We start from the raw sequence: 15173 nt of genomic DNA on the forward strand, positions 1-15173 counted from the left end.
TGCCTGAATTCTCATGTTAAGTATACTCTGTCCATTGCACAAGTTTGAGTTTTAGGAAATGAAGTTAAAAATCTTGTCCTAAACTAATCTTGAAAGCCTAAATTGCCTAATAAAATGTTTAGTCATCATTCTAGGCTTGAAGAACTATTGATCATAAATTCCAAATATTTTTGGTGCTTATTAAAAGACATTTTTTCTCTTGATCAAAACTAGAGGCATCCCGAGTGTCGGCCAAAACCCAAAAATGGCAACTCAGTATAGTCCTAGTACTTACACAAGTACTACATGCAGTACATCGACCGCTACACTCCCAACACAAGGACGCTAGCTCCGGTTACTCGAAAGACTTGAAAACATGTACGTACGATAAAGGTGAGACACCTCTCAGTAAAGAAGATTCAGGTTATATCAGTATGTGACATGTGAGTGTTATCATGGCACAAAACATACACAATTTATTATTGTTCCAGTTTTTTCACAAAACAATCAATATGATCTAGTGTTGTCACACCCTTCAGCCAAAGTCAGACTGTCTGGTGGTATTTATTTCACGCCCTTTAGCGAAATTCGGTGCCCTCGGTAACCTAGCATAGCCTAAGCCTCACAACATTGAACTAGTGCAGGTCTGGTGTTTTCATATCCTTCAGTAAAAATCGGCTGATCTAGTGGTATTGCGCACTCTTCAGCAAAAGCCAGATATCGAACCTTGGAACAATTCGGAACCTCGTTTCTATCTCATTTCATCCAAAACACAACTCATGCATATTCATTTAACAATTCAATCCACACTCATTTGGTAATCTAAAAATCATGAATTTCCCAAAAGTACAGTTTAAACAAGTTAAGGTACTACCATCCTCATAACACATATATATATCACAATATATAATCACGGTTTTCCAACAAAACCAAGGATGCAACCCAATGCCCCCCTCCCTTTTCCCAAAATTGTAATATGAAAAACTCAAAATTTTCACCCGTTAGATTCCCCCAAGTAAGTAGTCAAAACGCACAAAAAACCGTGAACCACACTTCTACCGGATTTGATTTTGAAATTAACCAATATAAAAAGAATCCCCTTACCTTTCCCCGAAAATCCAAACCCAAACACTACGGCTCCTAAACAGCGAACCGAGTTCCCAAAACCTACAAACAATAATACAATAAAGACTTACGATTCCGTTCTCTAAAAAACAACCATAACGAAATTGAAAACCGAGCCTTACCTCGATTTTGGGTCAAAACTCAAAAATGCTCGAAACGAGATTCCGATCCACTATTCTCGAAGAGAATCCTTCCCTGATCCTCACACTAACGTCAGATTAACGAATCAGGCGACAAACGGTGAAGAAATCTAGAGAGAGAGAGTGAGGTTCGAATGTGAGAGAGAGAGAGAGAGAGAGAGAGAGAGAGAGAGAGAGAGAGAGAGAGAGAGATGGATATCTTAGCCAAGAAGCAACTCCATATGATCTTTATAGCACCCTTGACTCAGCCAACCTCATCGACGAGTCAGCAAAGAAGTTCGTCGACGTGGCAGTGGCCTCCTCGATGAGCTTGAGATTTCAAATTTCCCAAAATCTCTTGGCATCTCCTCGTCGACGAGCCACTGAACTTCATCTCCGAGCGATAGAAGGGCCTTCGTCGACGAAGCCTGCCCAAAAAACCATTTTTACCCTTTTCATGTTTATTTATTCCAGATCTCATGGGTCGGGTTCTTACAACCTCCCCTCCTTACAAAAATTTCATTTTCGAAATTTGAAATCTCTCATTATGAACTCATTCACACAACCAAAAACACATACTCATCTCCAGAAAGGACCGGTGGCCATCTACAACACAGCCCCATCACAATACATACACGCCCTCGCTTATGGCAGAGGAATACCGTGGTTATATACATAAACTGTCTTAGGAGTTTACAATAACACACACACTCCCCGAGACCAACCACATATCATAACACAATATAGTAGAGAAATACACGCATACACAACTAACTCTACCATCAAAACCACAACTCAAAACAACTGTGGATACTTCCGGCGTATCTCCGCTTCTAATTCTCAAGAAGCTTCCTCAACCTCGTGATTCCGCCACAATACCTTCACTGACGGTATATCTTTGGTAAGTAGACTCTGAACTTTATGGTCCAGAACCTGAATAGGCATCCCCAATTTCCAAGTTTTCGTAACTAATAACATGCGATGGATCCGACACGTACCTCCTCAACATGGATACGTGGAACACGTTGTGGATCATCGAGAGCGCTAGGGGTAGTGCAATCTTGTAGGCTACCGATCGAACTCGCTCAAGAATCTCAAATGGTCTGATATACCTCAGGCTCAGCTTGCCCTTCTTCCCAAATCTCATCACCCCTTTTATCGGAGCGATCCTCAGAAATATTTTAACCCCCACCTCGAATTCCAATTCACAGAGGCGAATATCCGCGTAACTCTTCTACTGACTCTGAGCTGATTTAATTATATCCCGGATCAAACCCACCTTCTCAGAGGCCTGCTGCATGAATTTAGGTCCTAACACCTGGTGTTCACCAACCTCATCCCAATATCGGGGAGACCGAAACCTCCGACCATATAGAGCCTTGAATGGTGTCATCCCGATACTAGCCTGGAAGCTATTGTTATAGGAAAACTTTACAAGTGGCAGAAACTGCATCCAACCACCATCAAAGTCTAACACGTAAGCTCGTAACATATCCTCCAAGATCTATACTGTCCTCTCCGACTGTCCATCGGTTTAGGGGTGGAATGTTATACTGAAAGTAAGTTTCGTTCCCAGTGCTTCCTGCAAGCTCTTCCAGACACTACTTTACACACCGAGCAATCTCTTTTTTCATACCACTCCACCATAAGGTCTCACGTAATTCCCGATACATCTTCATACTAGCCGGATGTACTGTATATAAAGAACGATGTGCTTCCTCCAGAATCGTCCTCCTGATCTCATCATTGTTCGAAACACATAACCTGGTCCCAAACCTCAACACACCTCCCTCAAAGATGTTAAAATTCGTAGCCAACCCTTGCTACACTTTCTCCACAGTCTTAACCAACTCCGCATCACTAGCCTACGCGGCTTTAATACGCTCAAACAAAGTCGGCTGGATCACCAAACTAGCAACGAAGGCCTGATGATTGCCAACCACCGACTCAATGCCAAGGCTCTCCAGATCTCGTCAGACATGATGCTGAGCAACAACTTCAGATATTGCGGCATGCTCTGACTTCTGACACAACGCATCGGCTACCATGTTAGCTTTCCTCGGGTGATAACTGATGGTACAATCGTAGTCTTTGATTAGCTCAAGCCACCTTCTCTACCTCATATTCAACTCCTTCTACGTGAAAAAATACCCGACGCTTTCATGGTCAGTGAAAATATCACAATGAACACCATACAGGTAGTGTCACCAAATCTTCAAAGCATAAACAGCAGCAGCTAATTCCAAATCATGTGTAGGGTAATTCTTCTCGTATTCCTTGAGTTGGTGAGATGCATAAGCAATCACCTTACCCTGTTGCATAAGCACACATCCTAAACCCTTCACAGATGCATCGCTATAGATCACAAAACCATCATTCCCCGAAGGAATGGTCAAGACCGGAGCAGTAACTAGTAGCTGTTTCAACTCCTGAAAACACTGCCCACAATCTTTGGTCCAATCAAACTTCACACCCTTCCTGGTCAATCGTGTTAGAGGCTCAGACAACTTAGAGAAACCCTCTACGAATCGACGATAATAACCTGTTAGTCCTAGGAAGCTCCGAACCTCCTACACATTCTTCGGTCTCACCCATTCGACCATAGCTTCAATCTTGCCAGAATCAACTGATATACCGCCCTTAGACACCACATGCCCTAAAAATGCAACTTGATTCAACCAGAACTTACATTCCTTCAACTTGGCATACAACTTCCTATGTTAGCTTTGGTGTATTCCCAAGAGGGGGGTGAATTGGAATTTTTAAATTTATCAGGTAGGTTAAATAAAATACCCGTATAAAACAACCTAGGGTCAATCTATATAATTCCAATTGCGCAGATATATAAGATATGTGGAAATTTAAATCAAGCGCATCATTCACACTATAACATATACGTGCGGTAAATATAAAGAGCAAAAATGTAAAGGAACACACAATATGTTATTTGGTTTCGGCCAACTATGCCTACGTCTCCGCCTCTAGCTCGAAAGTATGAGGATTCCACTAAAGGTTCACTTAAGGGTGGAGCGGCACCGATTACAACCAGGTCAACTAAAGGGGCTGACCTCAACCAACACGCCTTACGAGAAGGACGCACCTATCTTTCCTAACTGGGTCTACGACAATTCAAGACTATTCAAAGGGCTAGTCTCCCTCTTCAGGAACACACCTAGAATATAACAATATTGAAAGACAATCAAATGGTACAGTGACAGTGCTTTCGTGTAAAGCAGATATGTACCCAGTTACGCGCAAGTAATAATCAATTCACACCAAACATGTAAGAACTATAAGCTTAGTGGTGTTCTATGTGTGCGACCAACACTCAAGGTTATGTCTATAAGCAATCAAGCACAAGAATATATCAACAAGATTTTCTTTGAAACACAATATATAATATCTCAATGCAAGCTTAGGGTTTCAAATATGCTAGCAATATTATTCAAATGAACTCAAGAGGATTTTCTCAAATTGTATCAAGCACAAGAGTTATTTGAAAAACAAGCTTTGAAAATTGTTTTTGCACACAAAAGAATAAGCCTAAATGAGTATTGCAATGATAATGCAAACTCACTTAGCTATATGATTTTTCCCAACCAAATATTTATCAAATGAAATCAAGGAAAAAATCAAGCTAAACCCTCAATATGAAAATCACAAGCACAAGAGCAAGTGAGGGTTCTTAGCAAAGTGGAATAATCAATAAAACACTTACACAACTATATTTCACAAAAGAATGGATGTATTATGAGTGTATGGGCTTGGAATGAACAAATAGGGTTTTGGAAATTTAAGAGATTTTTTGTCTAATCCTATTTGCTATTCACCACTTAATTTTGCCAATGAAGAGATATATATACGCATAGGAAAAATTATGACCGTTGGGGACACCAAGGGTATTCTTAAAATTGTTTTAATACGGTTTAATAAAATTAACCCTTATTAATCCATATTTACCTTGGTTAAAATAATTTTAACCCGACAAGGTTTGGGTGGCTAAACCAAGGTTCTGCCGCCCGAACAGACTGAGCTTTGAAAAGTATTTTAAATGGTTCGATAGCCCGAGTATGGATTCGGCCAATTGAACATCAGACATAATGATTATGACCGTGGTTCGAGTGCTCGAATCTATGTTTGGTTAACCAAACTAGCAAGTTCGGTTGCCTGAGGGAGTTATGTACGTTAAAGGTTTAGTAGCCCGAAACCTGGTCAATCCACTAACTTCTCAACGGTTCGGGCGCCCGAGGCGTTTTGAACACGTGGGGTTCGGTCGCCCGACCTCTCACAAATTTTGCCTATTTAGTCAAATGTAAACCAATTGATTCTCCTGATATTTTAAGTGATATTGGGGATTTTGTGTACTAAGTGTTGGGACCTAGGGTCTTTGTCACGACCTGCTCATTTTTCACATTTTTTTTATTTATATATTATCAACATTATAAGATCATTACTACGTATCCCACAATCCAGCTCAGCAGGTCACCATCCACTTGGACCCGTGGGTACCAGGGATATAACAAGACATACAGCAGAAGCCTACGCAGTAGAAAGTATAAAATTATATACATCTCATCAAAATGTGCCCAATACATACTAGAGAACTATAAACACTAACTCTCAGTATATATACATCCCAAAAATGGAATCTAGGGACAATTCCCACAAAAACCTAACTGTCCCTACCAAAAACTTATCCTTCGCAGAGGGCAGATAAACAAAACTAATTCTACGGGGCTTTTCTCGCTCTCCTATCCGGGGCTCCTGAAAAGTTAATGAAATTTACGGGTGAGACACCTCTCAGTAAGGGAAATAAACTAATACTAGTGTATGACAACATGAGTAATTCGTGTTCAACATATTTCATATATAACACATTTAGTATTGTTTCATCAATCTGGGAAAACATATATAGATATATATATATATATATATATATATCAACATGGCAGAACATACTGCATTTTCATAACATATCTCATCTCATATCATAATAATAATATCATAAAACAATCCCTGGTAGGTTAGCTAGCTGTTTTCATGTATTACCCCCACATGACTAGGTTGTGTGGCCCGAAAGCAAGACCTGACAATGGTTGGCCGACCACTACCAAGTCAATAGTCTAGTCTATAGGTCCGATGGGTCTACCCAGACTGGTCCGTACACCAGGGGCGATAACAACACACTCTTCAAACATAACCACATCAACCATCCAATCTCACACCACTCCGTACAGCAGCGTTAACACAGATATCATGATCACGAGGACCATGGACACATAGCAACGATACCGTGCAAGTGTTAGCCTAAACCATGCCAACCAGGTTCTGATATCATATACATATACTGAAACCGTGATACATAAATATCTCATATCATTTATTTTCAAATCAATCACATCATTTCACAAATATACGTGTATCATGAAAATCATCGGCACGTACGCCGGTATTGCACATTTTATCATAGCTCGGCCTGTACGCCAGCTACACATAGCACAGCCCGTACGCTAGCAAATCATATCTCATAGCACGGCCCATATGCCAGCAATCACAGTCACATAGCACGACTCGTACGTCGGCAAATCATATAGCATGACCCATATGCCGGCAAATCACATCCATATATATATATATATGAAAACATCGCGGCCCGTATGCCGGTTTTCCATCATAAAAATCCATCTCATCCACATTCCTAGAAAATAGCATTTCACAATATTTTTACTCATGCCACACAGTAAATTTTCCACATATTCAACATACGATCATTTTCACAGTATTTCACAAATATAAGACATATATATATAATCATATACATTTTCCATAAATCAAATGATAACTATACATATAAATATATATATATATATATATATATATATATATATATATATATATATAAACATTTTCCAAAACAATACTATCTTAGTTTATCCCCTTACCTGATCTCTGGAAAGCCCCTAATAAAATTGCCCCGCACCCGCAGGGTTTCTAACTCAACACCCTGAAAATTAAAATTCTCAGAATTAAAGTTCAGTATTTCTAGGCATACAATATTTTCCTCAACTGTCAAAAAACCACATATTGAATAGAAAGTTTTCACCCAAAAGCATTCAAGTTTAACACCTGAGGGGTTTCCTGACCAATACTCCGAAACTGAAAACCCCCAGTATTAAATTTCAGTATTTTCATGTGCACAACATTTCTTCTAACTAGCGCAAGACCAAATATGGCTTAAAAAGCCTTACCTCAACTTTGGGATGATTTTCAACTAGCTTTCTCCCACGATCCGCTCCAGCAGATTTGGAGAGAACTCCGCCAAGAGCGTCGTGGTGACTTCGGATCGTCGATCTGACGATTGGTGGGGCCGAAAACGTAGAGAGAAGGGAGAGAGAACCGTAGAGAGAGAGAGAGAGAGAGAGAGAGAGAGAGAGAGAGAGAGAGAGAAGAGGGAGAGGTTTCGTAAAAAAATGATATTTCTCTCGGATTTTTCATTCTTATAAAACAGGATTTCGTCGACGAGCCTGACCTTCGTCGACGAGTCCTTCACAAATTTCGTTGACGAGGCCCTGTGTTCGTCGACGAAATTCAAGCTGCCTTAGAACCTCTCTCAGTATTTTTTCGTCGATGAAGCCCTGTGTTCGTCGACGAATTCTCTTATGCCTTCGTCGACAAATACAGGGGATTCGTCGACGAAGCCTTGAAACTCCCCCTTTTTGTTTTTCTCTTCCAAAATTCAATGTCGTCGACGAATGCCGACCTCCTTCTGTTTCCGGTTTCCATTTCCTTTTCCTTATTATTTAAATTTCATCTTAAATTTGGGTCGTTACAGTCTTTCTAAGGCCTTTTAAAGTATGCCAAAAACCTAGCGTCAGTTGACTGAAGGGTGATCCCTAAGGTCTCTAAAGTCTTGAGCTTTTAAGTTCCTACATGCATGTCATGCAATGATTATTACAGACCTTTCTTACTTAAATATTATAGACCCAATAATATTGAAATGAATTACAACATGAACATAGTTTTCAGGGTCTTCAGTCTTCACGTGCCATCAAATGATCTTGTTATTTTGAACATGTACACAAACATGACAGACATTAAATACCAATATTTGTCATTATCAAAATAAGGATATGACTCATAAGGTCAACAATCTCCCCCTTTTTTATGATGACAAATACTTGTCTTACTTCTCCCCCTTTTGGCAACAGTAAAAAGGGTCTAGATAAATCATTTAAGTATATAGGCAAATAATCATCTGAATACAAGAAATGTTTGGGAAAAGGTTTTTAGAAAATTTGGCAGCATGCCATTTGAAAATAGAACATTTCCTAAAAATTTCTGTAAACAAATAACCTGATTGAGTAATATATTTTCAAGATATCCACAACTATGTACTCAAACAGTTTAGTATTCTTAAAACATAAAAGCGAGGTATAACTTTCAGTCATTCAAGAAATATAATAGTCATACAATGCAAAAAGAATGACAAAGATAACCTCAGCAATTAAGCACACAGACAAAATAACTGGTTATTCAAATTTAAAATGAGATAATAAACATGATTAGACCAGAATTATCCACAAACCATAGCAATTTAAATCATATTATAAGACCCGTGGAAGATATGAGTTTAAAACACACGACGTATGATAACAAATAGAAGGTTTGAGCATAAAAATAGTCTAACTAGTCTGCATGCATGTTTATGTGAAGTTATCGAACCAGTTATGCATTTCAAAACATATAGTATATAATAATAATAATATATATCCCCCTTATAAAGTTTGCAAAATGGTGTTGGGGGTTGTTTGCTGAAAAAAAAAAATCTTTAATTTAAAACAAGCAAGCACAAATTTTCTGGTTTTATCATTTAAGTACATTCATAACATAACCAGAAAACCAAAGCGATAATGATCCTAAAAATTCAACAATCACATGCAAGATCATATGGCAAGTACAAACGGTTGTGGCAATATAGACATGCTTCAGATTATGGTTTTCAATAAAAAAATTTCATTCAAGTGCATGCCACAATGAATTCATTTAAAATCTAAGCTAAGCATATAGGTAAGCAAAACAGGGTAGTAATTTAATTCTAGATACTCCTCCCATTAATTTGAGTTCATGCTTAGATTCTTCAGCTACTTATACTAACTAAAGATCAGTTTCATTACACTCAGTAGTATAAGCTATCAATCTAAATTTTTAAAATCAACTATACAGAGTATTAATCAACTCTATTTACCCCTATCAGTATAGTTGTCCCTATGGACCATAGATGCATCAGAAAAGTGTATATCAAGGCATGCAATTGAGTTCATGACCCACAAACATTCCATATCAAAACATAAAACTTTAAGCATAAAGATATAATGTTTATGGATTTCAGAAGAGCCTCAATATTTTAGTAGACAAAAGTGACGCATATAAGTCATTTATGTTCTTCCTATAGGGATGGATTTTACCCTTTCTAAATCCTTGATGATTACACTAGGATGAAGTCTAATTAGCTATTTGAGTTTTCACTCATCCTTTCAAAAATATTTTATCATTTATTTTTTTACTATGATGAATTTTAATTAGCTATTTGAGTTTTCACTCATCCTTTCAAAAATATTTTATCATTTATTTTTTTTCATAATCATCCATGTACAAGGTTTTGGTTTGGGGAAATTGCACTGAAATTTTGGCAGCATGCCATCTGTAAATCGGACATTTTCCCACAAAACCTGTACCTAATAGGTTCAAATAAGCAATTTATAATAAAATTCAAGGCACACGAGAACCTATATCTGCTACCAGCATGCAATACATAACATACTGCATTAACCATGCAGTTGGCGTTCCATACAAGCATGCAAGTAAATAAATTTCTGCAACAGCCTTGCAGATGGCATTCCATGCAATCCAGTATTATCAAACAATATATTCAATAACAGTTCACAATACTAGATAATCTCAAATCACTATCCATCAAGATATAATATGAACAATAAACAACAATGGATGTGTTTAATATAGTGCGGTTATTCATTAATGCACAAAGACATAAATGATATAAGAATATAAAAGCATTTTAATGTATATAATCATGAAATAATATATGCTCCCCCTCAGTCATGTACTTATTCATTTTATGCCTTTTTCATCTTCTAATTTATTTAGCCAAGAGTTATAAGATTTCCAATGGTTTAAATTTTGGCGTGAATGCTTAGGCTTAGAGGACCGAAAAGTCACAAACAATATTTTCCAAGGTCATAAGCCAACCTTGCCTCTTTTCTTATGAATCTCAATATGTGCGAGAGACATGAGTTAGAATGACCTTTAAATTTAACTGATCATGCATAGGTTTCTTTCAAACTTCATTTCATAATCTAGATCTGAAACCTTGTGTAAATAATTTTATCCATTCAACTCATTTCTAAGTACATAAAGCTCTATAGGATATGACTTAACGTTTTGAGAGCTTATGTGTGAGAAGTAACGAATGAATACTCTTAAAGATTAAACATTTTATTTAAGTTCAAGAGAGTATTCAAAAGTAGGACATTTGTCAAAAAGTATTTGTGCCAGTTAATATGTCCTAGAGTGATGACTTAATTTTGATTGATAAGTTTAGGGAAAAATGATATAAGGCAAAACGAGTTCCCTAAGCTCAATTATGTGCAATGGATAAAGTATGCTTAACTTAAGATGTTTATATTTAAGTGAGAGTTAAGCATTTTTAATTAAATACTCGACATAGATGTCATGTCTATTTGGAAGTGGATAAAGATTCTTAGTATAACAAGATAGGTGAGTGCGTATACTAAGATTTTCATTTAAGGCAACAACCACATTCCAAGCCTACAGTCATCACAACCCCCTAAACCTAAACCTAGGAACTAAGGAAGCATTGAATAATTAAATAGCATTAATTTAAGTTCATTTTTCCTTAGGTCCTACGAGGTTTGCTTTCATAATTATCCATTTCATTTCCTTTGCTAGGCCTCTGACACTTCTAAGTAAACAATTAAACCATATGTGCCACATATTTTTGCAAAATAAGCAGATATTGAATTTTCGTGAAGGGATATGCTTATTTATTCTGTTCTTACTCAATAAGGCATGAAAATTTTGATGACAATGGGATTTAAAGAATGTACCATTTTTAAACGATTTACTTCTTTTAATTTCAAAGGGTTTATTATGATTATTCTTCTCATTTTTAGTTTTGAAAGCAATTTTAGAATAATCATCTATTTCTTCATCTAAGCATGCAATTTTCAATATTTTCTCAATCTTTTTCTTTTCAATAATAGCATGATAATTTTCTAACTCCTTTAATTGTTTTGCTATACTTTTATTCTCATTCTTCAAAAATATTTTATTCTTAAATGCTCTAACTAGAAACTTGTGCATTTTCAATAAAGTTTTTTTTAGTTTTTCATGTGACAACATGCTTTTAATATTCAATGCAGCACATGATTCAACACACAATTTAATACAAGAATTATCACATGAGTCAGTGCTTGAATTTTCAACCAAAACATCACATGAGCTATTATATGATTCATCACGAGATTTTTCACAATAAACATTGCATGAATCATTCACAGTATTATGAACAAATGATTTAGTATATGATACATCACAACGTTCATCACAAGAATCATTAAACGATCGAGAGTGAGAATCATATACCTCCTCGTTGATTTCTTGCTCATGATTTACCTCCTCTTGATCATTTGAGTTTGGAGCATTCAGAGGAGTTACGATCTCCTTCTCCTGGGATTCTCCATATTTCTTTTCTAGTTCATCCCAGATTTCCTATGCACTATGACATGCCACAAACTCAACAAAAATATTAGAATCTAAAGCACATAATAATAAGTCCATGGAATTAAAATTAATCATATTAAAATAATTTTCATTTATTTGTGCACATCTTCGTTTAGAAGTCACTAGCCAGGCCCTCCAATCCATAGATTTTAAAAACATAGTCATTCTAATTTTCCAGGGGGTGTAATCAGCACCACAAAATAATGGAGGGCTAGTAGGTGACTGTACCTCTCTGAATGGGGATACACCAAATCGAGCCATTGCGATCTTTTTGCAAAAAACGTTTAAGTCAGGTGCAACGAGGCTCTGACACCAATTGTTAGCTTTGGTGTATTCCCAATAGGGGGGTAAATTGGAATTTTCAAATTTATCACCTAGATTAAATAAAATAGTCGTATAAAACAACCTAGGGTCAGTCAGTCTATATAATTTCAAATGCGCAGATATAGAACATATGCGGAAATTTAAATCAAGCGCATCATTCACACTATAACTTATATGTGCGGTAAATATAAAGAGAAAAAATGTAAATAAACACACGATATATTATCGGGGTTCGGCCAACTGTGCCTACGTCCCCACCTCTAGCTCGCAAACCCGAGGATTCCACTAAAGGCTCACTTGAGGGTGGAGCAGCACCGATTACAACCTGGTCAATTAAAGGGTTTGACCTCAACCAACACGCCTTACCAAGATGATGCACCTATCTTTCCTAACCGGGTCTAAGCCAATTCGGGACTATTCAAAGGGCTAATCTCCCTTTTCAGGCACGCGCCTGGAATATAACAGTATTGAAATACAATCAAATGGTACAGTGATAGTGTTTTCGTGTAAAGCAGATGTGTATCCAGTTACGCGCAAGTAATAATCAATTCGCACCAAACATGTACGAACTATAAGCTCAGTGGTGTTCTACGTGTGCAACCAACACTCAATGTTATGTCTATAAGCAATCAAGCACAAGAGTATATCAACAAGATTTTCTTTGAAACACAATATATAATATCTCAATGCAAGCTTAGGGTTTCAAATATGCTAGCAATATTATTCAAACGAACTCAAGAAGATTTTCTCAAATTGTATTAAGCACAATAGTTGTTTGAAAAACAAGCTTTGAAAAATGTTTTTGTACACAAAAGAAGAAGCCCAAATGAGTATTGCAATGATAATGTAAACTCACTTAGCTATATGATTTTTCCCAACCAAAGATTTATCAAATGAAATCAGGGAAAAAATCGAGCTAGGCCCTCAATATGAAAATTGCAAGCGCAAAAGCAAGTGAGGGTTCTTAGCAAAATGGAATAATCAATAAAACACTCACACAACTATATTTCTCAAAAGAATGGATGTATTATGAGTGTATGGGCTTGGAATGAACAAATAGGGTTTTGGAAATTTGAGAGATTTTTTGTCTAATCCTATTTGCTAATCACCCCTTAATTTTGCAAATGAAGAGATATATACAGGCATAGGAAAAAGTATGACCGTTGGGGACACCAAGGGTATTCTTAAAATTGTTTTAAAACAGTTTAAGAAAATTAACCTTCATTAACCCATATTTACCTTTGTTAAAATAATTTTAACCCGACAAGGTTCGGGTGGCTGAACCAAGGTTCATCCGCCCGAACAAACTAAGCTTTGAAAAGTATTTTAAATGGTTCGGTAGCCCGAGTCTAGATTCGGTTGGCTGAACATTAGACAGAATGATCATAACCATGGTTCGGGTGCCCGAATCTACAACCCAAGTTAGTGAAAAGCATTCTGTCGTGGGTTCGGTCACCCAAGGGAGTTATGTTTATTAAAGGTTTGGTCGCCCGAAACCTGGTCAATCCGCTGATTTCTCAGCGGTTCAGGTGCCCAAGGCGTTTTGAACACTTAGGGTTCAATCACCCGACCTCTCACAAATTTTGCCTATTTAGTTAAATGTTAAACCAATTGATTACCCTGATATTTTAAGTGATGTAGGGGACTTTGTGCACTAAGTGTTGGGACCTAGGGTCTTTTTAAGGCCTTTTAAAGTACGCCAAAAACCTGGCGTCGGTCAATCGAAGGGTGATCCCTAAGGTCTCTAAAGCCTTGAGCTTTTTACTTCCGACATACATGTCATGCAATGATTATTACAGACCTTTCTTACCTAAATATTACAAACCAAATAATGTTGAAATGAATTACAACATGAACATAATCTTCAGGGTCTTCAGTCTTCACGTGCCATCAAATGATCTTGTTATTATGAACCTACACATAAACTTGGCAGACATTAAATACCAGTATTTGTCATTATCAAAATAAGGATATGACCCATAGGGTCAACATCCTCTCTCGCATAATCTATAATACCAACCTTAGATGATTTTCATGCTCTTCCGAACTCCTCAAGTATACCAGAATGTCATCAATAAACATCACTACAAATTGGTCCAGGTACTAATGGAAAGCCCTGTTCATCATATCCATGAACACTGCTGGAGCATTCATCAACCCAAAAGACATGACTAAAAACTCATAGTAGTCGTAACTGGTTCGACAAGCAGTCTTCGCAACATCCTCAGATTTAACCCTCACCTGATGATACCCTGACTGTAGGTCGATCTTCAAAAAGACCCTGACTTCCCTGCAACTAGTCAAAGAGATCATCGATATAAGGCAACAGGTAACGATTCTTCACAGTCACCTTGTTGATCTCACGGCAATCAATGCACATACGCATCGACCCGTCCTTCTTCTTCACAAACAGAACTGGAGCTCCCCAGGGCGAAATACTAGGTCAGATAAAGCCTTTGTTCAGTAATTCCTGCAACTGCTCCTTCAACTCCTGAAGTTCTGCTAGAGCCATCCGGTATGGAGCTTTAGAGATCGGTGTCTTGCTAGACAGCAAATCTATCACAAACTCCTCCTCATGATCTGGAGGTAAACCAGTTAAGTTTTTGGGAAACACATCTGGGAACTCGTTAACCACTCAAATGTCCTCAAGCTTTAACTTATCCCACGGCGGTTCCCTCACACAAGCTAGATACCGCTGAAATCTATCTAAGAGTAACCTCCTCACCTATAATGCCAATAGAATCTTGGCGTTGAATGCACACAAGATCCTACAAACTCATACTCCTGCTCCCCAGGAGGTCTGAA

Source organism: Malania oleifera, chromosome 8 (assembly GCF_029873635.1).
Source record: "Malania oleifera isolate guangnan ecotype guangnan chromosome 8, ASM2987363v1, whole genome shotgun sequence".
NCBI lineage: Eukaryota > Viridiplantae > Streptophyta > Magnoliopsida > Santalales > Ximeniaceae > Malania > Malania oleifera.